The sequence below is a fragment of the Sciurus vulgaris genome (assembly GCF_902686455.1).
Source record: "Sciurus vulgaris genome assembly, chromosome: 10".
NCBI lineage: Eukaryota > Metazoa > Chordata > Mammalia > Rodentia > Sciuridae > Sciurus > Sciurus vulgaris.
This window is the reverse complement of record NC_136470.1, coordinates 74,811,545-74,838,106: the sequence shown is the minus strand read 5'-3', so window position 1 is coordinate 74,838,106 and position 26,562 is coordinate 74,811,545.

Sequence of the window (26,562 nt, the reverse complement as noted above, 5' to 3'; positions counted from 1 at the left end):
AAAACCCACACTCCTGTCTGCTGCCGGTAGGTCTCTGGCATAAGACTCCCATCTGCCTCTCTGACATCACCTCCTACGAAGCTCTTCTAAATCATGGTGCTCCTCAAACACATCAGATTTGTTCCAGCCTCAGGGCCTTTGCCCTGACCCTTCTCCCTGCCTGGAATGCCCTTCTCCTGATACAGCCTTCTTTTCCATATCAGTCCGAGTTCAGATATCAGCTCCTGCAAGAAGCTTCTACTGGCCCTACTCTTTAAAGTAGCACCTCCAACCCCCCAAGTCACTATCCCATTATTGTGTTTTATTTCCCTCATAGTATCTATCACTGTCCAAAGTAATTTTACTTGATTGTTTCTTTTCTGCTGACCCTCATCATCCATCAGCTCATGGAAGCTCCAGGAGAGTAGAGATGTTCCCCGTGCGGCTCCCTGGTTCATCTGATGCAGAGATGCCTCAAGCTTTGGGTGTCGACTGACCAGCCACCTGAACTTTATTCATGCAAAGTAATCACTAACTGAAAAGTTAATCTCAGTAGATATGAGTGCCAGAATTGGGAATGGGTTTGTCAAAGCATTATTGATTAAACATTTAAATTGAGAATATTGCTTTTTTTTCCATAAGCCCTTTCTCTGGGAATGGTTTCCTGAATTCGAGAGGTAAATGCTGGTCAGTTTCATTTATCATCTAAATCTGATATTGACAATTAGTAATTGTGAAACTGGGAAGACTCTACTTATGCCTCTACCACGGGGCTAAAATTAGAAGCAGATAAGGGCTTAAGATGTATTGCAGCATTTGATTCCATAGAAAAAGGAAACAATTCTATGGCCCTGGTTATTTAGGTTGGTCACCATCCTCCAGAGCCTTATTGTGGTACTGTGGTTTTGCAGAGCCAAAGAAGCTAAAGAGGGGCTCTTGACAGATCCAATTCCAATCCTATGAGGTTCCAATCTCTCCCTTGCTGAGTCCCAGCATTCTCAAACCGTTGCTCACCTCAAAATGTGGCTCTCCACAGTTGCTTTGGTCCTTTGTTATGGAGGAGGTGGTGAGTGCTGGACATCTCTACTAGACCATCTCGGAATCCCCAGACTCCAATCCTAAATGGCTCTGCTACAGCACTCTTTCATAACAAAAGAGATAAAACAAATACTTTATATCTAAACAAGCACTAATTTAGGTTGATGGACGTGTTCCATTCCTCTTCACAGCCAGTAGAATCATCAATAAAATACTCCCGAAGAATAGTTCTGTCTAGACCAGGCAATTATGTAAAGTACCTATGGAAAAATGAAATCTATGCTCTTAATTTATAGATAAATGTTTAGAATATAGCTGGGATATGCTAATAAATATCATCTCTTTTTCCTGTCTAGGTTTTGAATCATGTGCAAAGACAAAGAATATGAAGTAACTTTCCATCTTAATATATTATCAAGGAGTTCACTTTGAAGAATGTGGCTTAGGATTTCTTAAATTCTGAATCCTTACCTTCCCAGGCATGACAGTCTTGAACCCAGGTTCTCTCCCCACAGGAAAATGCAGGATCTGACGTGAGTTTATTGTTCTGAAAAAACTCTCTACCCCTCACTTAGTTTAAAATGCATGAAGACATACCAAGAGGCGGGATCATGGCAGGACTTAGCTCCCTTCACCCGGAAGGAAGCACCAGCAGTGGGGAAGAAGGAATCCCTAGGGAAAAGCTCTGGGCTCACCTGTGGTTCTGGAATGTTGAAGTCTGGTGTGGGTTGAGTTAGGAGGTGACATAAGAAAGACTGACTGCTGGTTCATACTTTCAGGACTGCTTGACATTCTTGTTGCTCATACTTTCCAGATAAGGCCAGTGAAGAGACAGTAAGCCAGGTGCTTTGGAGTCCTCCATTCCTTCCTGGTCATATTCTTTGTCCTATGCCCAGCAGAGAAGTGGTACAGACAATAATGGTAGACACTGAGAGAAATTAAAGCATATGTCCACACAAAATGTTATACGTGAACACTCATAACCCTTTTTTAAACATTCATTTATTTATTTAGAGTCATTGTACACAAATGGGGTACAACTTTTCATTTCTCTGGTTGTACACGAAGTAGAGTCACATCATTTGTGTAATCATACATGTACGTAGGGTAATGATGTTAGTGTCATTCCATTATCTTTCCTTCCCCCCTCCCCACCCCTCATTACCCTCTACACAATCCAATGTTCCTCCATTCTTCTCTTCCCCTTCCCACCATTATGTATCATCATCCACTTATCAGAGAAAACATTTGGCCTTTGGCTTTTTGGGATTGGCTTATTTCACTTAGCATGATATGCTCCAGCTCCATTCATTTACCTGAAAATGCCATAATTTTATTCTTTTTTATGGCTGAGTAATATTCCATTGTGTTTATATACTACAATTTCTTTATCCATTCATCTATTGAAGGGGATCTAGGTTGGTTCCACAATCTAGCTGTTGTGAATTGAGCTGCTATAAACATTGATGTGACTGCATCACTGTAGTATGCTGATTTTAAGTCCTTTGGGTATAGGCCAAGAAGGGGATAGCTGGGTCAAATGGTGGTTTCATTCCAAGTGTTCTAAGGAATCTGCTTTCCAGAGTGACTGCACCAATTTACAATCCCACCAGCAATGTATGAGTGTACCTTTTTCCCCACATACTCACCAACATTTATTGTTGCTTGTATTCTTGATAATCACCATTCTAATTGGGGTGCGATGAATTCTTAGGGTAGTTTTGATTTGCATTTCTCTTATTACTAGAGGAGATCCAAGATGGTGGACTAGAGGGAGGATGCATTCCTTGTTGCTCCGTAACTCCGGTTTCAAGCAGAGGATATCTGTTTCTTGGTGAGGCAGTTTTTGCTGCTTATCGATCCCCTGCTGTTTACCCCATTTGTCTGCTGTGATCACCTGCAGTCTGCCAGCATATCGATGCCTTTTAGAGTGCAGATTGCTCACTGTCAGGCGTCTATCATCCGCCATTTGCCTGCCTCTCGCCTGTCCATCGCCTGCCTTTCACCTATCCATCACCCAAGGCACGAGGTTCACCTTCTGATCCTCCAACAGCAGTCAGCAAACTGATCGCTGACCACCAGTGGAGCGCCAGCTGCCTGCTGTTGCCTGGAAGTTCACTGTCACAGTACCTGCAGGTTTGATTACACGTGGCTGCCGCAATTTTGAGAAAACAGCCAGGCCCCGTAGGATCCCTGGCCAGACTAACTGAGCCCCATCTCCAGGATCCCTCAGCCCAACCAATCACTCCCTGCCTCTGGGGCCCTCACATCGACTGACTGCTCCCTGCCGCTAGGACCCCCAGACCAACTGACTGTGCCCTATCACCAGGACTCCCAGACTGACTGATTGCACCTGGCCTCCAGGATCCCACAACCACACCAAACACACCGGACCTCCAGGAACCCTGCCTGACCAACTGCATCCCACCTCCAGGACCTCCAGCTGACCATGTCCACACCCTGAGCTGCAGCTCCCCATTTGCCAACACATTTGGAAGCCAGAGCGGCCATCTTGGATAATCCTGGAAGCCGTAGCTCCGATCTTTGGGTGGGGCAAATCCCATCCTGAGACGTCTGCTGGAGACTTGAAGTTCATTGTCAGAAAAGGTTTTGAAAACCTATAGGGCCACTATAAGCCTATAGGGGGAAATGTGTAATACCCCAGATCTGCACTGCTAGAGGGGAAGATACATGAACAACATGAAAAAACAAGGGAAGAAAATGATCCAAACAAATCTAGATTCTATAGTAATAGAATCCAATGACAGTATGTTAGAAGAAATGTCAGAAAAGGACTTCAGATTATACATGATTAAGATGATTCAAGAAGCAAAGGATGAGATAAGAGAGCAAATGCAGGCCATGAATGATAATACCAATAAGCTGAAAGAGCAACTGCAGGAAGCAAAAGATCATTTCAACAAAAACATAGAGAGTCTCAAACAAACAAACAAACAGAAATCCTTAAAATGAAGGAAACAATAAACCAAATAAAAAACTCAATGGAAAGCATTACCAACAGACTAGACCACTTGTAAGACAGAACCTCAGACAATGAAGACAAAATATTTAATCTTGAAAATAAAGTCGCCCAAACAGAGAAGATGGTAAAAAGTCATGAACACAATTTCCAAGAACTAAAGGACATCATGAAAAGACCAAGTTTAAGAATTATTGAGATTGACGAAGACACAGAGATACAAACCAAAGGAATGAACAACCTATTCAATGAAATAATATCAGAAAATTTCCCGAACCTGAAGAATGAAATGGAAAATCAAATACAAGAGGCTTCAGAACACCAAATGCACAGAATCACAACAGATCCACACCAAGGCACATTATAATGAAAATGCCTAACATTCAAAATAAAGATAGGATTTTGAAGGCTGCAAGAGAAAAGCATCAGATTACATATAGGGGGAAACCCATATGGATAGCGGCAGACTTCTCAGCCCAGACTCTAAAAGCTAGAAGGGCCTGGACCAACATATTTCAAGCTCTGAAAGAACATGGTTGCCAACCAAAAATCCTATACCCAGCAAAACTAACCTTCAGATTTGAAGATGAAATAAAATCCTTCCATGATAAACAAAAGTTAAAAGAATTTACAAATAGAAAGGCTGTGCTTCAGAATTTTCTCAACAAAATATTCTATGAGGAGAAAATGAAAAACAACAATGTAGGTCAGCAAAGGGAGGAACTACCTTAGAGAAAAACCACTCAAGGAGAAACCAAGCCAACTTAAAAACCAAAAATGAGCCCAAATGACTGGGAATACAAATCATATCTCAATAATAACCCTGAATGTTAATGGCCTAAACTCATCAATCAAAAGACATAGACTGGCAGAATGGATTAAAAAAAAAAAAGACCCAACAATATGCTGCCAGCAAGAGACTCATCTCATAGAAAAAGACATCCACAGACTAAAGGTGAAAGAATGGGAAAAACCTACCATGCACATGGACTCATAAAAAAGCGGGGGTTTCCATCCTTAATTCAGATAAAGTGGACTTCAAGCCAAAGTTAGTCAGAAGGGATAAAGAAGGACAATTCATACTGCTTAAGGGAACCATAAATCAGGAAGACATAACGGTAGTAAATATTTATGCCCCAAACAATGGTGCATCCCTGTACATCAAACAGATCCTTCTCAATTTCAGGAATCAAATAGACCACAACACAATAATTCTGGGTGACTTTAATGCACCATTGTCACCACTAGATAGATCTTCCAAACAAAAATAACCAAAGAAACCATAGAACTCAATAACACAATCAATAACCTAGACTTAATAGACATATATAGAATATTCCACACATCAATGAGCGAATTCACTGTCTTCTTATTACTAGAGATGTTGAGCATTTTTTCATATATCTGTTGATAACTTGTATATCTTTTTCTGTGAATAGTCTGCTCAGTTCCTTAGCCCGTTTATTGATTATGCTATTTGTATTCTTGATATAAAATTTTTTGAATTCTTTATAAATTCTGGAGATTAATCCTCTAACTGAAGTGCATGTGGTAAAGATTTTCTCCCACTCTTTAGGCTTTCACTTCACATTATTGATTGTTTCCTTTGCTGAGGAAAGCTTTTTAGTTTGAATCTTTCCCATTTATTGATTCCTGCATTTATTTCTTGTGCTTTGGGAGTCTTGTTAAGGAAGTCTGGTCCTAAGCTGACATGATGAAGATTTGAACCTACCTTTTCTTCTATTTGGTGCAGCGTCTCTGGTCTGATTCCAAGGCCCTTGATCCATTTTGAGTTGAGTTTTGTGCAGGGTGAGAGACAGGGGTTTAGTTTCATTCTGCATGTGGATTTCCAGTTTTCCCAGCACCATTTGATGAAGAGACCATCTTTTCTCCATTGCATATTTTTGGCACCTTTGTCTAGTATAAGATAACTGTATTTATGTGGGTTTGTCTCTGTGTCCTCTATTCTCTACCATTTGTCTACCTGTCTATTTTGGTGCCAATACCATGCCATTTTTGTTACTATTGCTCTGTAGTATAGTTGAAGGTCTGGTATTGTGATAACTCTTGCCTCACTGTTCCTAAGGATTGCTTTGGCTATTCTGGGTCTCTTATTCTTCCAAGTGAATTTTATAATTGCCTTCTCTATTTCTCTGAGATATGTCACTGGAATTTTAATTGGAATTGCATTGAATCTGTATAGCGCTCTTGGTAGTATGGCCATTTTGACAATATTAATTCTGCCTATCCAAGAACATGGGAGATCTTTCTATCTTCTAAGGTTTTCTTTGATTCCTCTCTTTAGTGTTCTGTAGTTTTCATTGTAGAGGTCTTTCACCTCTTTTGTTAGATTGATTCCCAAGTATTTTATTTTATTTTATTGAAGCTACTGTGAATGGGGTGGTTTTCCTAATTTCTCTTTCAGAGGATTCATCACTTATGAATAAAAACACATTAGACTTATGAGTGTTGATTTAATATCCTGCTACTTTGATGAATTCATTTATTAGCTCTAAAAGTTTTCTGGTGGAATTTTTTGGATCCTCTGAATATAGAATCATGCCATTGGCAAATAGTGATAGTTTGAGTTCTTCTTTTCTGACGCCGTTCAGCGGAGTCAATTTGGCGCAGGGGACAAAAGAGTAGCAAGGCTCTTGATTTCAGAACGGTTTATTGATGAATCAGGAAACCCAGGAACTGGAACCTCAAACCTGGAACCTCCAACCTCAAACCTGGGGCCTCAAACTTCGAACCTCGAACCCCGGCACTGAAGGAGAGCCAGCTTATATCCCCTCCAGGAGGTGAAGGGTAGATCTGATGCCAATTATGCAAAGATTAGGCGAGGAGCTAGCTGCCCAATCATGGTAAAGGTCAAAACGAGCAGACAGGATCAGGAGCACTCGGGAACACCTGTGCATGCATTGTGTGCGTGGACTTAATTGAATACGGCCAATGACAAATCACCTGGGTGTGCTTATGTTAATCACCTCCTCACTGCCGATGTGATCAAAGCAACCTCTGGCTGGCTGCCAGGCACCATCCCGGCGCCGTCCGCATGGCATAGCCCCCAAGATCTCCCCCTTCCTTATATGAAATGAAAAGGAAGCTGGCAGGGATCCTGTCTGTTTTAGGTCCCGGGAATCAACATCCTGTCCTTACCCGTCATCAAAGGATACCAAAGCAGGGTTGGCCCTTCTGTCTTAGGTTGGTACAGTGTTTTCCGTGGTTACCTGTCTTTGACTACTGATCCAGCATACTAAGCCATATACTGGGAGATTGTCCTGCTCCAAGGGCGGCCATGGCCTATTTTATGATCACATTATGAGCCTGTTGACTGGCTTTGAGGCATTTGTAGATGTAGAATAGAATCAACACAAGCATACCCAAGCTTATTAGTGTGGGACTTAAGAGTCCCCCAAATTTGGTGCCAAATTGTGTTAGTTTATCTAATGCTCCCGTGATAAGCCCTCCCGGTTTGACTTCCACCTTAGTGGCGTTCATGACAAGGATCTGCAGTCAAAGCCTTGTTACCAGCTCGTCAAATCCATCCATCCATTGTTGTGCGATCTGCGAAAATAACTGTCTAGAGAAGTTCTCATTAGAAGTCACAAAAAGGAAAGGGAGAGCTAGGCACACAAGAGTATACGAAAAAGTAATTGTTTCACTCTCTCTACATATTTCAGTATTAACTCCATTAACCTTTTGATCAGTGCACTTTCCTTTACTTATAGAACCTCCTTTTACAAAAGCCAGGGGGCTTATATCTGTACAAGACTTAGGTCCGCATAAGGACCAAATGGATATTATTAATAGCTTTGGGCATGTAACCGGTGACATTTGTATTGGAGTTGTTTTCTATATTTAAGGTAATATCTGCCAAAGTATGATCGATCAACTGTACACAAGGTGTGCCACTTCCAAAGGCGAGGCATAATGCATTCTCTAGTGATAAATTCAGGGTAAACTTGGAGTCCAATGGTGGTGTGTACCTAAGGGTAACTTGCCCAGTAGATTCATTAGTGGAAAAGAACTGAGGAAAGACTGCACCACCTTGAGAGACTGGAACCAGTCAAGGCAATACCCTGACTATTGTCCGGAACGTTCACCCTGGATGAAACTCACCACCATCATCAGTAGCAGCAGGATACCCAGAGGGTTCGGCTGCATCTTGACGAACTGTCTTAACTGCTCGGACTAGCCTTTCTGGAATCCAAATTGGTGTCTTTTCTTCCTGTGGAAATACACACACATGCCCTCTTCCCCAAATCAAGACCAGGAAGGTCCTTTCCATTCTCCTGTTACAACATCTTTCCATAAAGCTTGTGGCTTTATGTCAGTGTCAACTGCAGCATGTCGATCCACTGCTGATTTTCCTGACTTATCCAAATTCAAAAAATTTAAGGTAAAAGGGCTATTGATAATCTGTTCTTAGGTGGGTACTCCCCTTTTCCCCCTTTTTGTTTTATTAATAAGGTCTTAATAGTTAGATGAGCTCTTTCTATGATTTCTTGTCCCTGGGGGTTATAAGGAATACCTGTGACATGATATATACCAAATGTAGAACAAAACTGTTTAAAGGTTAAGGATGTATAGCCTGGGCCATTGTCTGTTTTTATTGTTTTTGGAACGCCCAGAATAGAAAAGGTATATAGGCAGTGATTTATAATATCTTTTGTTTTTTCACCTGACTGTAAGGAGGCCATAATAAATCCTGAATAAGTATCTATGGACACATGCATGTATTTAATCTTTCCAAATTCTGGGATATGAGTAACATCCATTTGCCATATATGGTTGGCTTGTAATCCTCTAGGGTTAAAACCATTTTGAGGTACTGGGAGATAAGTGACACAATGTTGACAATTTTTGACAATAGTTCTAGCTTGTTCCTTAGTTAATCTAAAACGTTTTTGAAGAGTGTTAGTGTTAACATGGAAGTTTTTATGAAAATTTTCTGCTTCTAAGAACATGGAAAAAATATGTACGTCTCTAGTAGCTAAGTCTGCTAAAGCGTTACCCATACTGAGAGGTCCTGGTAACCCGGTATGAGCCCTAGTATGTCCAACAAAAAATGGTTCCTTTCGGTCCCAAATTAACTTTTGAATTGTAGATAATGAGGAATGAATGGTAGATGCTGAGGATATTTTTGGTACAATTTCTATGATATTTAGAGCATTGACTATATATTTGCTGTCAGAGAACAGATTAAATGGCTGATTTGGGAACATTTGGAAAATTTGACAAATGGCTAGAAGCTCTATCTTCTGGGCAAACTGTGAAGGATAAAGAAAAGTAAATTTCTGTGTTGGCATGACTATAGCAGCTGTTCCATTACTGGACCCATCAGAAAAGCAAGTTATAACATTTGGTATGGGATCTTTTCTAGTGACCTTAGGAAATATGAATGGGTGTCTGATGAACATTTGGATCATCAGATCCCCAGGGTAGTGGTTATTAAAATTTGGATTATAATTACATATAATGGTAGCCCATACTTCCGATTCTTGTGCGAGCTCAATTATAGTTTCTGGTTTATAAGGAGTGATAAATTTTTTTTGGAACAATGCCAAAAATTCCTATAGCATTAGTTATTGCCTTTTCTGTTAACTTTCCCACTAATTCTGGATAACTCGCTAGAGTTATCTTTCGGCTATAGGGAAGATGGACCCAGTAAATAGATCCTTGTTGCCAAAACACTCCTGTAGGACTTCCTATGGTGGCTATGATTATCAGTAATATAGGCTTAGTTATATCTACCCAATCTAAATGTGCCTTAGTAATGGCATCTTCTACCTTACACAATGCTTTTCTAGCTTCTGTGGTAATTTCCCAGGGTGAGGCGGGATCACCACTTCCCTTAAGAATATCAAATAATGGTCCAAGGTCTTCAGTTGTTAATTTTAAATATGGTCTTACCCAGTTTATATCTCCCAAAAGTTTCTGGAAATCGTTTAATGTTTTTAATCTATCCATCCTAAAGGTAACCTTTTGAGGTCGTATTAAGGTTTTGTCAATAATGGCACCAAGGTAGGTAATGGGGCAAGAACTCTGTAATTTATCCTCTGCTATCTCTAATCTGAATCAAAGAAGATTTTTATCAGCCCATCATATACTCTGAAAAGTTTGTCTTGATCAGGATGAGCTAATAAGACATCATCCATATAATGATAGATCTTTAGGTCTTTATCAGATTTTCTAATATGTTGTAAAGCTTTGTCTACATAGACCTGACACATAGTGGGGCTATTGGCCATGCCTTGCAGCAATACTGTCCATTCATATCTTTGATCAGGTCCTTCATGGTTAGTAGCTGGTACAGTAAAAGCAAATCTGCAGGTATCTTCTTTATGAAGTGGTATAGAAAAGAAGCAATCCTTTATGTCTAAAACTATAATTCTCCAATCCTTCAGAATAGCAGACAATTGAGGGAGGCTGAATTGAGCTGCTCCCATTATTACCATTTGATTATTAATTGCTCTAAGATCTTGGAGGAGTTGCCACTTTCCTGATTTCTTTTTAATTATAAAGATAGGTGTATTGAAAGGAGACGTAGAAGGTTGTAGATGGCCTAAGGCCAGTTGTCGTCTTACTAACTCTCTGGCTGCTTGTAACTTTTGAACATAGAGGGGCCACTGAGGTATCCAAACAGCCTTTTGTGATTTCCATGTAATTTTTATTGGCTCTGTAGCCCCCTCTGAAAACCCAGTCCCTTTTTATTACTTCTCCTCATAGCTTGGATGTGTTCAGTTATTCCCTGTGAATGTGCTCCCAGTCCTTTTCCAGGTATGAATCCCTGGTTCACCATGATATTACAAGCTATTGGGTTAATATGCGTATGTTCATTGATCAACTTGATCTGTAATTGTCTTAATATGTCTCTCCCCCATAAATTAATGGGTAAATCTCTTAAGACATAGGGTTGGAAAGTACCGTAATTTCCTTCTGTATCTGTCCATTTCAATAACTGTGCACTCCGGGGTGGGTTTGAGGCAACCCCCAAACCTTGTAAGGTCTGGTCAGCCTTTTGAAGAGGCCAATCTTTTGGCCATTGGGTCAATGTTATGATACTAAGATCAACTCCAGTGTCTAATAACCCATTAAATTCCTTGTCATTTATTCTTATAGTATACATGGGGCAAGTGTTTAGATCTAAGGCAAGCATGGTCATAGGTTCCCCCGTGGATCCAAACCCTGATTTATTTATTTTTATTCTTTTTTGCTAAATATTTGTCATGTTCACTGGGTACCACCAGTATTTGTGCTATTTTATCCCCCTGATTTATAGCAGAAATACCTTTTGGGGAACTGACCATTATTTTTATCTCTCCCTCATAATCTGGATCAATTACTCCCAGTGTTATATGGAGTCCTGTGTATATTAGGGCAGAACTGTGCCCTAATAGTAAACCTACTGTTCCTGATTTAAGAGGTCCATAGATACCCGTAGGTATTAATTGAACCCCCATTTCTGGAGTTAGTACTACTCTGGCAGCAGCACAGAGGTCCAATCCTGTGCTTCCTGTTGTATGTCTGATGAGGGAATTAATGGATAATGGGTTCAAGGAATCGCTCTGATGGGATCCGCCACTGGCTGTCCTTCCTTCTGGGCTCCAAATATTTGTGGGGCCCGAGCCCGAGGGCCCCTCATCTCATTTTTTGGGAGTGGCTTTCCTTTAATGTCAAATACAAATTTACATTCACTTGCCCAATGTTTTCCTTTTTTACATTTTGGACATACTCTGGGTATTTTTTTGTATGTACTACGACTTGGGTTTGGATAGTCCCTTTTAAAATGTCCTGGCTGTCCACATGAAAAACAGCTTTTGAGTTTGGCCCTCATAGCTTGAGCTACTCCTTGAGTGACAGCAGCTGCTAGTACTTGACCCTGTATAGCTGACTCATTAATATCTCTGCATATTTTTAAATAGGTATTGAGATCCTTATTTTTCCATGGCCTAATTGCTTCCCTACACCATTTATTAGCTTGTTCATATGTTAACTGTTTTATTAAAGGCATTGCTTGTTCTGAATCCCCAAACACTCTGCCTGCTGTTTGTAACAGATGGTCTGCAAACTCTGCATATGGTTCATTTGAGCCCTGTATAACTGGATAATTGTCCTTGCAGGTCCCCATGACCTTGTAATGTTTTCCATGCTCTAACAGCAGCAGTAGCTATCTGAAGATAGATCACTGGATCATATGTAATTTGTTGCTGTTGTTCAGCGTATAGTCCTTGTCCCAGCAACATATCTAGGTTTCGTTGATGGAAACCTGCAGCTACATTTCTACTAGCCGTCTTTGCACAGAGCTCTTGATTGGTTACTTTCCACATGCAAAACTGCTTGACACATACTCGCCCAATCACTAGGAGTCAGATTAAGTGTTACGATGGATTCCACCATACTCACAGTAAACGGAGCTTGGGGCCCAAAAGTAGTGACTGCCTCTTTAAGATTTTTTACTGTTTTAAGTTCTAGGGCCTGATGAAATCGCTGCCCCTGACCGTCCACCAAGACTGGGCAGGACAGTCTTAATGGGCCTTCCACAGGGTCCCAGCGATCCCCGGTATCACTTGGGACTCCCCCACAACAAGGCCGACAAGAGTGCCCACAAAATGTCGGGTCCTCCCACCTTTTATCATAAGGGGGAGCTGAAGGGGTAATTATCTCATGATCTTTCCTGCCTTTTAGCAATTCTGCAGTGTTAACTCGCCTATTTTCTAGTTCCTCCCCAGTATCTTCTTCCTCCTCAGAACCTCCTCCCTGTTCTTGGCTACTCCAGCTAACTTCTTCCTCAATCTCTTCTAGCACTTCTTCTCCTTCTTGTAATATATTTTTTATGCCTCCTTTTTGAATTATCCTTTCAGACTGACCTTGTGATACTTCCGAATCCATCTTTTACTACTAAATAAGTTTGATACAGGACAAACAAAGACCACACTAACAGAAGTACAAACACACAAACAACACTAAATACACGCACTCTGGAGCTCCTTTATGTTTCATCACCTGGCCAGCTATCCTGAGTGCCTAACTGCCTTAGAAAGACAGGGCCTCAGCTTACCTGAGTACCTAACTGCCCTAGGGACAGGGTTTAACTGCCCTAGAGACAGGGTCTCAGCTTACCTGAGCACCTAACTGCCCTAGGGACAGGGGTTAACTGCCCTAGAGACAGGGTCTCAGCTTACCTGAGCACCTAACTGCCTCAGAGAGACAGGGCCTCAGCTTACCTCACTACTTAGAGCAAGAATCTTGAATTTGACAAACACACAAACAACACAAAATACACGCACTTTTGCACTTCACTACCTGGCCAGCTATCTTGAGCATCTAACTGCCTTAGAAACAGGGGCTGCAGCTTACCTCAATACTCACCATTTGAGTTCTCGGGAAGGGAGACAAACTCAGAATTCCCTGTACAGGCCACCATTTGACGCCGTCCAGCGGAGTCAATTTGGCGCAGGGGACAAAAGAGTAGCGAGGCTCTTGAATTCGGAATGGTTTATTGATGAATCAGGAAACCCAGGAACTGGAACCTCAAACCTGGAACCTCCAACTTCAAACCTGGGGCCTCAAACTTCGAACCTCGAACCCCGGCACTGGAGGAGAGCCGGCTTATAACCCCTCCAGGAGGTGAAGGGTAGGGCTGATGCCAATTATGCAAAGATTAGGCAAGGAGCTAGCTGCCCAATCATGGTAAAGGTCAAAATGAGCAGGCAGGATCAGGCGCACTCGGGAACACCTGTTCATGCATTGTGTGCGTGGACTTAATTGAATACGGCCAATGACAAATCACCTGGGTGTGCTTATGTTAATCACCTCCTCACTGCCGATGTGATCAAAGCAACCTCTGGCTGGCTGCCAGGCACCATCCCGGCGCCGTCAGCACAGCATAGCCCCCAACACTTTTCCTATTTGTACCTCTTGAATTTCTTTGATCTGTCTAATTGCTCTGGCTAGAGTTTCAAGGACAATGTTGAATAGAAGTGGTGAAAGAGGGCATCCCTGTCTTGTTCCAGTTTTAAGAGGGAATGCTTTGAATTTTTTCTCCACTTAGAATGATCTTGGCCTTAGGCTTAGCATAGATAGCCTTTACAATGTTGAGATATGTTCCTACTATTCCTACTCTTTCTAGTGTTTTGAGTATGAAGGAGTGCTGTATTTTATCAAATGTTTTTCTGCATCTCTTAAAATAATCATGTGATTCTTAACTTTAAGTCTATTGATGTGATGAATTACATTTATTGATTTCTGGATGTCAAACCAACCTTGCATCCCTGGGATGAACACCACTTGATTGTGGTGCACTATTTTTTTAATGTTTTCGTATGTGATTTGCCAGAATTTTGTTAAGGATTTTTGCATCTGTGTTCAGCAGGGATATTGGTCTGAAATTTTCTTTCCTTGATGTGTCTTTGTCTCATTTTAGTATCAGGGTGATACTAGCCTCATAGAATGAGTTCAGAAGGGTTCCCTCTTTTTCTATTTCATGGAATAATTTGAGGAATATTGGTGTTAATTCTTCTTTGAAGTTCTTATAGAACTTGACTGAGAATCCATCTGGTCCCAGGTTTTTCTTGGTTGGTAGGCCTTTGATGGTGTCTTTTTTCCTTGCTTGAAAGTTATCTGTTTAAATTGTGTATGTCCTCCTGCATCAGTTTGGGTAGCTCATATGTCTCTACAAATTTGTCAATATCTTTAAATTTTTCTATTATTTGAGTACAAATTTTCAAAATAGTTTCTAATTATCTTCTGTATCAGTAGTATCCATCATGATATTTCTTTTTTCATCATGAATTTGAGCTTTCTCTCTCCTTCACTTTGTTAGTGTGGCTAAGGGTTTATCAATTTTGTTTATTTTTTTGAAGAACAAACTTTTAGTTTTGTCCATTTTTTGAATTCTTTTGTTTCAATTTCATTATTTCAGCTCTGATTTTAATTATTTCCTCCCTTCTACTACTTTTGTTGTTGATCTGTTATTCTAGAACTTTGAGAATAGTCTCTAATGTTAGGTCATTTAGTTGTTGACTTTTATTCTTTTATTGAATGCACTCCATGCAATGGACTTTCCTCTTAGTACTGCTTTAATAGTGTCCCAGAGATTTTGATACATTGTATCATTGTTTTTGCTTACCTCTAAGAATTTTTTTTATCTCCTCCCTGATGTCTTCTGCTATCCATGCATCATTCAGTAGCAAATTATTTACTCTCCTGGTGTTGGTGTGGTTTCTATTTTTTATTTTATTATTCATTTCTAATTTCATTCCATTATGATCTGACAGAATACAAAGTATTATCTACTTTTTTTTATTTGCTAAGAGTTGCTTTGTGGCATAACATATGGTCTATTTTAGAGAAGGATCCGTGTACTGCTCAGAAGAAAGTGTATTTACTCATTGATGGATGGAATATTCTATATATGCCTGTTAAGTCAAAATTATTGATTGTTTTTTGATTCTCTGGTTTCTTTGTTCAGTTTTTGTTTGGAAGATCTATCCAGTGGTGAGAGAGTTATGTTAAAGTCACCCAGTATTATTGTGTTGTGGTCTATTTGATTCCTGAAATTGAGAAGGGTTTGTTTGATGTACATAGATGCTCCATTGTTTGGGGTGTAAATATTTACAATTGTTATGTCTTGTTGATTTATGGTTCCCTTAAGCAGTATGAAATGTCCTTCCTTATCCCTTCTGACTTGAAGTCCACTTTATCTGATATGATGATGGAAATCCCTGCTTTTCTACTGAGTCTATATGCCTGGTATGATTTTTTTCCCATTCTTTCACCTTCAGTCTGTGGATGTCTTTTCTTATGAGGTGAGTCTCTTGAAGACTGCATATTGTTGGGTCTTTTTTAAATTCCAATCTGCCAGGCTATGTCTTTTGATTAATGAGTTTAGGCCATTAACATTCAGGGTTATTATTGAGATACGATTTGTATTCCTGGTCATTTTGGCTTACTTTTGTTTTTTATCTTGACTTGGTTTCTCCTTTGATTGGCTTTTCCTTTAGTGTAGTTCCTCCCTTTGCTGATTTTCATTGTTGTTTTTCATTTCATCTTCATGGAATATTTTGCTAAGAATGTTCTGTAGTGCAGGTTTTCTATTTGTAAATTCTTTTAACTTTTGTTTATCATAAAAGGACTTTATTTCATCATCAAATCTGAAGGTTAGTTTTGCTGGGTATAAGATTCCTGGGTGGCATCCCTCTTCTTTCAGAGCATGAGTACGTTGTCCTAGGCCCTCCTAGCTTTTAGGGTCTGGGCTGAGAAATCTGCTGATATTGATTTTGGTTTCCCCCATATGTAATCTGATACTTTTCTCTCACGGTCTTTAAGATTCTGTCTTTGTTTTGTATATTGGGCATTTTCATTATAATGTGCTTTGGTGTGGCTCTATTGTAATTTTGCACATTTTTTATCCTGTAAGTTTCTTGTATTTGATTTTCCATTTCATTCTTCAGGTTTGTGAAATTTTCTGATATTATTTCATTGAATAAGTTGTTCATTTCTTTGGTTTGTATCTCTGTGCCTTCCTCAATCCCAATAATTCTTAAATTTGATCTTCTCATGTTATTCCATAATTCCTGACGGTTCTGCTCATGATTCCTTACCATCTTCTCTGTGTGGTCAACTTTATTTTTAAGATTAAATATTTTGTCTTCATTGTCTGAGGTTCTGTCTTTCAAATGACCTAGTCTGTTGGTGATGCTTTCTAATGAATTTTTAATTTGGTTTATGTTTCCTTCATTTCAAGGATTTTTGTTTGTTTGTTTGTTTCAGAATTCTATCTCCTTGCTGAAATGATCTTTAGCTTCCTGTATTTGCTCTTTTAACTGTTTACTGGAGTCATCATTCATTGCCTGCATTTGCTCTCTTTTATCATCCTTACTTCATGGATCATTTTAATTATGTGCATTCTGAACTCCCTTTCTGAAATTTCTTCTACCATGCTGTCAATGAATTCCATTAATATAGCATCTTGGATTGTTTGGGGCACTTTCTTCTCTTGTTTTTTCATGCTGTTTGTGTATCTTCCCCTCTAGCAGTGCAGAGGTATTACAGTTTCCCCCCATAGGTTTATAGTGTCCCTGCAGGTTTCCAATACCTCACCTTAATGGGGGTGATCAATATTAGCTGCACACAATACACACAAAATGCAGTCTTAACCCAAATAGTCCTTATGAAGACATTAACAGTATTGTCATAATAAACAGAGATGATGAGTTCAATTACTATCTACAGCATAAACAATAGGTTTGCAACAAGGTCTACAATTTCTAATGGTGGACAAAGAGGATGGGGAGGGGTATAGGATGCAATGTTAATGAGATCAGAAGTGAGTATATAGAGGTACTAGATCATAGGAAGAGTGAAAGTAGAATCAAAAGAAGTTGGTTGTTAGCATGAGAAAAGGGAGAAAAAGACTCCAAGGAAACTGATAGATTAAAAAGAAAATGGAAAGGGTGAGAAAAATAATAAGAAAATAAAAAAGTAGGAATAATAACAACAATAATAATATCTATAACAAAACTGTAATATACTATTCAAACCTCCCAGTATTCAGTCGCCTGAAGCATGAAAGGTACTTGATAATGCAGTGTCCCAGGATGGGAGCTGCCCCAACTAAGGATGGCAGCATTTGGGTAGGGGATAAACCGTGACAGCAGGTAGAGGCATCCCCATGTGTTGGTAGATGGGGAGCCGCAGCAAGGCGCTTAGTCCGCACTGGACATGGAGGCGCTGGAGAGCTGTGGGCTGGGCCTGGGCCTTAGTGGTGTGGCACTGGAGTTCCATGCACGTGGGCTGGGCACTCATAACGCTTTTATTGATGAAAGCGGAAAACTGGGAATGACCCAAATGTCCATCAACATTTGAATTGATAAATAAACTATAATATTCCATGTAACGGAATATTTATTTTCTATTCAGAAATAAACTGCCATATGGATGAATCTCAAAATGATTACTGAGTAAAAGAAGCCAGACTAACAAAATCAAGCCAAACCAAACCCAGTACAACTATGTGGTTCTATTCATATAAAATTCTAGAAAATGCAAACTAACCTATAGTGAACAAAGCAAATTGTGGTAGCCTGGGGATGGGGGTGGGAAAGGAATGGACTGCAGAGGGGCAAGAAATCATCTTTGGATGGCACAGGAATGCCTCTTGGTTGTGAGGTACTTTCATATCTGTGCACATCAATCCAACCAAACTCACTGCATTGTACACTTTAACTGGACAGTCTATTGTTATAAATAATATCTCAAAGTTAGTTTATAAAGAAAAAAGAATAAAAACAGGCCTTTGGGGTGGTGTACACCTGTAATCCCAGCTACTTGGGAGGCTAATGAAGGAGGATTGCAAGTTCAAGGACAGTCAGGGTAACTGAGTGAGACCCTGTCTCAAAAATACAAATAAACAAACAAACAAAAAATAAGGCTGGAGAGGTAGCATCAGGTTCAGTGGCAGAGAACCCCTGTACCACCAAAACAGGCCTTTATTTAAAACCTGGTGCCAGAATTCATTCATACCGAGAATGCTTAGTACTACATAATATGCTTTAAAAGAGCAAAAATATTTAAAGGAACCTCTCAATCATATAAGAACAAAACCCAATCCAATTAAAAAATATATTTTGGTTGTAGATAAACACAAACTCTATTTTATTTTTTTTATGTGGTGCTGAGGATTGAGCCCAGTGCCTCATATGAATTAGGCAAGTACTTGCTCTATGCTGAGTCACAACCCCAGCCCCCCAATCCTATTTTTTTTCTTTTTAAACTTTTTTTTTATTGTAAACAAATGGGATACATGTTGTTTCTCTGTTTGTACATGGCATAAAAGCATACCATTTGTGTAATCATAAATTTACATAGGGTAATTATTGATTCCTTCTGTTATTTTTTTCCTTCCCCCTACCCCTCCCACCCCTCTTTTCCCTCTATACAGTCCTTTCTTCCTCCATTCTTGCCCCTCTCCCTAACCCTAACTCTAACCCTAACACTAACCCCTCCCTCCCCCCATTATGTGTCATCATCCACTTATTAGCGATATCATTCGTCCTTTGGTTTTTTTGAGATTGGCTTATCTCACTTAGCATGATATTCTCCAATTTCATCCATTTGCCTGCAAATGCCATAATTTTATCATTCTTTATGTCTGAGTAATATTCCATTGTGTATATATATATATATATTCCATATATATACACAATATTCCATTGTATGTGTGTGTATATATATATATATATATATATAGAGAGAGAGAGAGAGAGAGAGAGAGAGAGAGAGATCACAGTTTCTTTATCCATTCATCAATTGACGGACATCTAGGTTGGTTCCACAATCTGGCTATTGTGAATTGAGCAGCTATGAACATTGATGTGGCTGTATCTCTGTAGTATGCTGATTTTAAGTCCTTTGGGAATAGGCCAAGGAGTGGGATAGCTGGGTCAAATGGTGGTTCCATTCCAAGTTTTCTAATAAATCTCCACACTGCTTTCCAGAGTGGCTGCACTAATTTGCAGCCCCACCAGCAACGCATGAGTGTGCCTTTCTCCCCACATCCTCGCCAACACCTGTTGTTGCTTATATTCTTGAAAATCGCCATTCTAATTGGGGTGAGATGGAATCTTAGGGTGGTTTTGATTTGCATTTCTCTTATTACTAGAGATGTTGAACATTTTTCCATATGTTTGTTGATTGCTTGTAGATCTTCTTCTGTGAAGTGTCTGTTCATTTCCTTAGCCCATTTGTCAATTGGGTTATTTGTATTCTTAGTGTAGAGTTATTTGAGTTCTTTATAGATTCTGGAGATTAGTGCTCAATCTGAAGTATGATTGGCAAAGATTTTCTACCACTCTGTAGGCTCTTTCTTCACATTGCTGATAGTTTCCTTTGCTGAGAGAAAGCTTTTTAGTTTGAATCTATCCCAGTTATTGATTCTTGCTTTTATTTCTTGAGGTATGGGAGTCCTATTAAGGAAGTCTGATCCTAAGCCGACATGTTGAAGATCGGACCTACTTTTTCTTCTATAAGATGAAGGGTCTCTGGTCTGATTTCAAGGTCCTTAATCCATTTTGAATTTAGTTTCCTGCATGGTGAGAGATATGGGTTTAGTTTCATTCAGTTGCATATGGATTTCCAATTCTCCCAGCACCATTTGTTGAAGAGGCTATCTTTTCTCCATTGCATATTTTTGGCCCTTTTGTCTAGTATGAGAAAATTGTACTTATTTGGGTTTGTGTCCATGTCCTCTATTCTGTACCATTGATCTACCTTTCTATTTTGGTACCAATACCATGCCATTTTTGTTACGATTGCTTTGTAATAGAGTTGAAGATCTGGTATTGCGATACCCCCTGCTTCACTCTTTCTGCTAAGGATTGCTTTAGCTATTCTGGGTTTCTTATTCTTCCAGATGGATTTCATAATTGCTTGCTCTATTTCTGTAAGGTGCATCATGGGGATTTTAATTGGAATTGCATTGAATCTGTATAGCACTTTTGGTAATATGGCCATTTTGACAATATTAATTCTTCCTATCCAAGAACATGGAAGATCTTTCCATCTTCTAAGGTGTTCTTTAATTTCTTTCTTTAGTGTTCTGTAGTTCTCATTGTAGAGGTCTTTCACCTCTTTTGTGAGATTGACTCCCAAGTATTTTATTTTTTTGAGGCTATTGTGAATGGGGTAGTTTTCCTAATTATTCTTTCTGAAGATTCATCACTTATGTATAAAAATGCATTAGTTTTATGTGCATTGATCTTATATCCCGCTACTTTACTGAATTCACTTATGAGTTCTAAAAGTTTTCTGGTGGAATTTCCTGGTTCCTCTAAGTATATAATCATATCATCAGCAAATAGGGATAGTTTGAGTTCTTCTTTTCCTATTCGTATCCCTTCAATTTCTTTGGTCTGTCTAATTGCTCTGGCTAGAGTTTCAAGGACGATATTGAATAGAAGCAGTGAAAGAGGGCATCCCTGCCTTGTTCCAGTTTTTAGGGGGAATGCTTTCAGTTTTTCACCATTTAGAATGATATTAGTCATGGGCTTAGCATAGATGGCCTTTACAATGTTAAGGAATGTTCCCACTATCCCTATTTTTTCTAGTGTTTTGAGCATGAAGGGGTGCTGTGTTTTATCAAATGCTTTTTCTGCATCTATTGAAATAATCATGTGATTTTTGACTTTAAGTCTATTGATATGGTGAATTACATTTATTGATTTCCTGATGTTGAAACAACCTTGCATCCCTGGGATGAAACCCACTTGATCATGGTGCACTATCTTTTTAATATGCTTTTGTATGCGATTTGCTAAAATTTTGTTGAGAATTTTTGTGTCGATGTTCATTAAGGATATTGGTCTGAAATTTTCTTTATTTAATGTGTCTGTGTCTGGTTTAGGTATCAAGGTAATATTGGCTTCATAGAATGAGTTTGGGAGGGTTCCTTCCTCTTCTATTTCCTGGAATACTTTGAGAAGTATTGGAATGAGCTCTTCTTTAAAGGTTTTGTAGAAGTCAGCTGAGAACCCATCTGGTCCCGGACTTTACTTTGCTGGTAGGCTTTTGATGACTTCTTCTATTTCAATACTTGAAATTGGTCTATTTAAATTGTGTATGTCCTCCTTGTTCAGTTTAGGCAATTCATATGTCTCTAGAAACCTGTTGATGTCTTCAAAATGTTCTATTTTGTTGGAGTATAGATTTTCAAAATAGTTTCTAATTATGTTTTGTATTTCAATCCTGTCTGTTGTGATATTTCCTTGTTCATTCCGAATTTTAGTGATTTGGGTTTTCTCTCGTCTTCTCTTTGTTAGTGTGGCTAAAGGTTTATCAATTTTGTTTATTTTTTCGAAGAACCAACTATTTATTTTGTCAATTTTTTGTATTGTTTCTTTTGTTTCAATTTCATTGATTTCAGCTCTGAGTTTAACTATTTCCTGTCTTCCACTACTTTTGGTGTTGGTCTGTTCTTCTTTTTCTAGGCTTTGAGCTGTAGTGTTAGGTCGTTTATTTGTTGAGTTTTACTTCTTTTATTGAATGCACTCCATGAAATAAATTTTCCTCTAAGTGCTGCTTTCATAGTGTCCCAGAGATTTTGATATGATGTTTCATATCATATCAATGATGTAAATGATGTAAATGATGTAAATGATGTTTCATTTACCTCTAAGAATTTTTTAATTTCCTTCCTAATATCTTCTGTTATCCATTCATCATATAATAGCATATTGTTTAATCTCCAGGTGTTGGAGTAGTTTCTGTTTTTTACTCTTTCATTTATTTCTAACTTCAATCCATTATGATCTGATAGAATACAAGGTAGTACCTCTATCTTCTTGTATTTGCTAACAGTAGCTTTGTGGCATAAAACATGGTCTACTTTAGAGAAGGATCCATGTGCTGCTGAGAAGAAAGTGTATTTGCTCTTGGTTGGATGGTATATTCTATAAATATCTGTTAAGTCTAAATTATTGATTATTTATTGAGATCTATGGTTTCTTTGTTCAATTTTTGTTTGGAAGATCTGTCCAGTGGTGAGAGAGGCGTGTTAAAATCACCTAGTATTATTGTGTTATGGTCTATTTGGTTTCTGGAATTGAGAAGGATTTGTTAGACATACATGGATGAGCCACTGTTTGGGGCATAGATGTTTATGATTGTTATATCTTGCTGATTCATGCTTCCCTTAAGCAGTATGAAATGTCCTTTTTTATCCCTTCTGATTAACTTTGGCTTGAAGTCCACATTATCTAAAATGAGGATGGATACCCCAGCTTTTTTGCTGAGTCCATGTGCATGGTATGTTTTTCCCCATCCTTTCACCTTTAGTCTATGAGTATCTTTTTCTATGAGGTGAGTCTCTTGCAGGCAGCATATTGTTGGATCTTTCTTTTTAATCCAATCTGCCAGTCTATGTCTTTTGATTGATGAATTCAGGCCATTAACATTCAGAGTTATTATTGAGATATGATTTGTATTCCTGGTCATTTGGTTCATTTTTTAAATTTTATTTATTTATTTTTTGGACACAACTTGGTTCCTCCTTTATTTGACAATTCCTTTAGGATAATTCCTCCCTTTGCTGATTTGCTTCTTTGTTTTTCATCTTTTCCTCATGGAATATTTTGCTGAGAATGTTCTGTAATGCTGGCTTTCTTTTTGTACATTCTTTTAGCTTTTGTTTATCATGGAAGGATTTTATTTCATCGTTAAATTTGAAGATAAGTTTTGCTGGGTATGAGATTCTTGGTTGGCATCCATTTTCTTTCAGGGCTTGAAAGATGTTGTTCCAGGACCTCCTAGCTTTTAGGGTCTGGATTGAAAAATCTGCTGATATCTGTATTGGTTTCCCTCTGAATGTAATTTGGTTCTTTTCTCTCACAGCCTTTAAAAATCTGTCTTTATTTTTTAAGTTAGATATTTTCAATATAATGTGCCTTGGTGTGGGTCTGTTGTAATTTTGTGTATTTGGAGTCCAAGCTTCTTGGACTTGATTTTCTATTTCATTCTTCAGATTTGGGAAATTTTCTGATATTATTTCATTGAATAGATTGTTCATTCCTTTGGTTTGTTTCTCTAAGCCTTCCTCAATCCCAATAATTCTTAAATTTGGCCTTTTCATGATATCCCATAGTTCTTGGAGATTCTGTTCATGATTTCTTACCATCTTCTCTGTTTGGTCAACTTTGTTATCAAGGTTAAATATTTTGTCTTCAATATCTGAGGTTCTGTCTTCCAGGTGTCCTATCCTATTGGTTATTCTTTCTATGGAGTTCTTAATTTGGTTTATTGTTTCCTTCATTTCAAGGATTTCTGTTTGTTTTTTTTCAATATCTCTAACTCTTTATTGAAATGATCTTTTGCTTCCTGTATTTGCTCTTTTAACTGTTGATTGGTGCAATCATTCAATGCCTGCATTTGCTCTTTCATCTCATTGTTCAAAGCCTGCTTTTGCTCTTTCATCTCATCGTTTGCTTCCCTGATCATTTTAATTATGTACATTCTGAACTCCCTTTCTGTCATTTCTTCTGCCATGCTGTCATTGGATTTTATTGATCTAACATCTAGATTTGTTTGGGGTATTTTCTTCCCTTGTTTTCTCATATTGTTCAGGTATCAGTGGACTGCTAAGATATTGCAGATTTCCTCTATTGACTTATAATGTCCCTGAAGATTTCTAGTATATCCCCTCTTAGCCTTCAGTAGCCTGAAGTCTTGGAGGAAGTTGATAATGCGGTGCTCCACAAGGAAGCTGCCTCTCTAGGGGTGGTGGCCTTCAGGTGGGGCATATTCCCTGCTAGTGGGCAGAGGTGCCTCCACTTGTTGACCAATGGTCATCCAAAGGGGAACTAGGCTGCAGGCTGAGACAAGGCCTGTTTGGGCCTGTGTCTCTGGTTTTACCGTCCTTGTGGGAAAACCTCACCCGACAGGGAAGACTCACCCGGTGGGGAGGTCTCGCTGGTCAGCTCCCCTCGTAGAGGTTCCCCTCAATCCACAACTACTGCCTGGGCTGGTCAGCCTTCCTCTGCAACATTCCCAGGGGCCCAGACCTACCTTCTGGGCCTGGGAGCCTCACCTTTCGCAGACGAGTCTCCTTAGGCTGCCTCTCCTCAGAGAATCTGCCCGCAGTCCTGGAACCTTCGCTCCACCCCTAAGCATGTCTCTGTGCGGCTCTTCCACCAAGAAGCCTCCTAGGTCCTGGGACCCTGGCTATGCAGCTCCTCCTCTGAGCAGCCACCTGGAGCCCTGTACAGTCGTTGTGAGTCCCAGCAACCCGCTGCACGCCTCTTCCTTCGGGCAGCCACCCAGTGTTCCAGTTGGTCTCTAGGAGTCCAAGCAACTCACTGCACACCTCCTCCTCCCACCAATTGCCCGTAGCCCTGGGTAGTCACTCTGAGTCCAAGTGACCCCCCATGCTCCTCCTCCTCCTCCGGGCAGCCCCCCAGGTGTTCAGGAGCAGTTGCTCTGAGTCCAAGCGACCTGCCGCACGCCTCCTCCTCTGGGCAGCTGCCTGGAGCTCTGGTGTGGCTGCCCTGAGACCAAGCCACCCGCCACGCTCCTCCTCCTCCTCCGGGCAGCTGCCCGGAGCTCTGGTGCAGTCGCCCCGAGACCAAGCGCCCCACCATGCTCCTCCTCCAGGCAGTACCCCCCCCCCCCTGGTGTTCAGGAGCGGTCGCTTTGAGTCCAAACAACTCACCACTCGCCTCCTCCTCTGAGCAGCCTCCCGGTGTTCAGGAGTGGTTGCTCTGAGTCCAAACAGCTGGCCACACAGCTCCTCCTCTGGGCAGCCGCCCGGAACCCCGGTGGGTTGCTCGGAGTCCAAGCGCTGTGCTGAGTGGCCTCCTCTACGATGATCCCAGTTGTCCAAGTTCACTGCTCCAGTGGGGGAAGGGGTGTCTCGTTGGGCAACTCTACTTCACAAAGTTCCCTGAGTTCCAGGACTACCGCCCCATCCGGGACACCTCCCCATCGGGAGAGACTCACCCAGCAGCTTTTAGTTGGTCCCAAGTCTCTCAATATCTCCTCTTTCGAATCCTGAGTCCTGGAGCAACATGAAATGCAGCTACCCTCTAGTCTGCCATCTTGAAACCCCCCCAATCCTATTTTTGAAAGGACACTTTTGGGACAATAGGAGCTAACCTGCTGGGCAATAATCTAATTTTTAAAATTTAAGGTCAGAGTTAAAACTCAAGCTGGAATCTGCAAGGTGTTTTCAGTTTTTATCCCTCTGGCTCTGGCTGGGGCTGGGTGTGGGGAGTGTTTGGGCCTCTTAAGAACAGAGGACTGGATTTAAAAGGCCCTAATGCAAGTGATAAAACTGGGTCCTGAAACACACTGAGAGGCCACGGGATGAGGAACAAGGGGGTGAGCAAGGGAACCAGAGGTGGGGTGCATGGCAGGTGCAAGGAGGTCAAACCATCTGTGCCAGGTCTCCTCCTTTTTGTACTCTATTTCCTCTTTGGCTGCCACCCACAAGTCTTCAATGAAATGAGATTAAATGCTAAACTTTGATGTTAACAGTGTTTGTGAGCATGGTTTGGGATCTGTGTCCAGGCAGATAAATAACGTGAAGAGCCATGTCATCATAAAGTACTAAATGGAGATGTAATCATAAAGTACTAAATGGAGATGTAATCATAAACTTGCTAAAAAGTGATCATTAGAGGGGTTTAGTGTGGTGGTCCACAGTGAAAGGGGACAAAAGTCAAGCGACAGTTTGGAGAAGTTTCTCAGAGTTCCTTAGAATGACACGTGGAGAAAAAGGGATGTTTTTGAACTCCACTGAGAGTGAGTAGACCACAGACTATGTTGCTGAGTGTTTAAAGAACGGTGTCCTTGCTGGGTGTGGTAGGGCTCACCTGAAATCCCAGTGACATGGGAGGCTGAGGCAGGAGGATGGCAAGTTTGAGGCCAGCCTCAGCAATTTAGTGAGGACTTAAGCAATTTAGCAAGACCTGTCAATATGTAAAAGGCCAGGGATGTGTCTCAGTGGCTGAGCACCTCTGGGCTCAATCCCTGGTACAAAAAAAACAAAAACAAACAAACAAAAACCTATG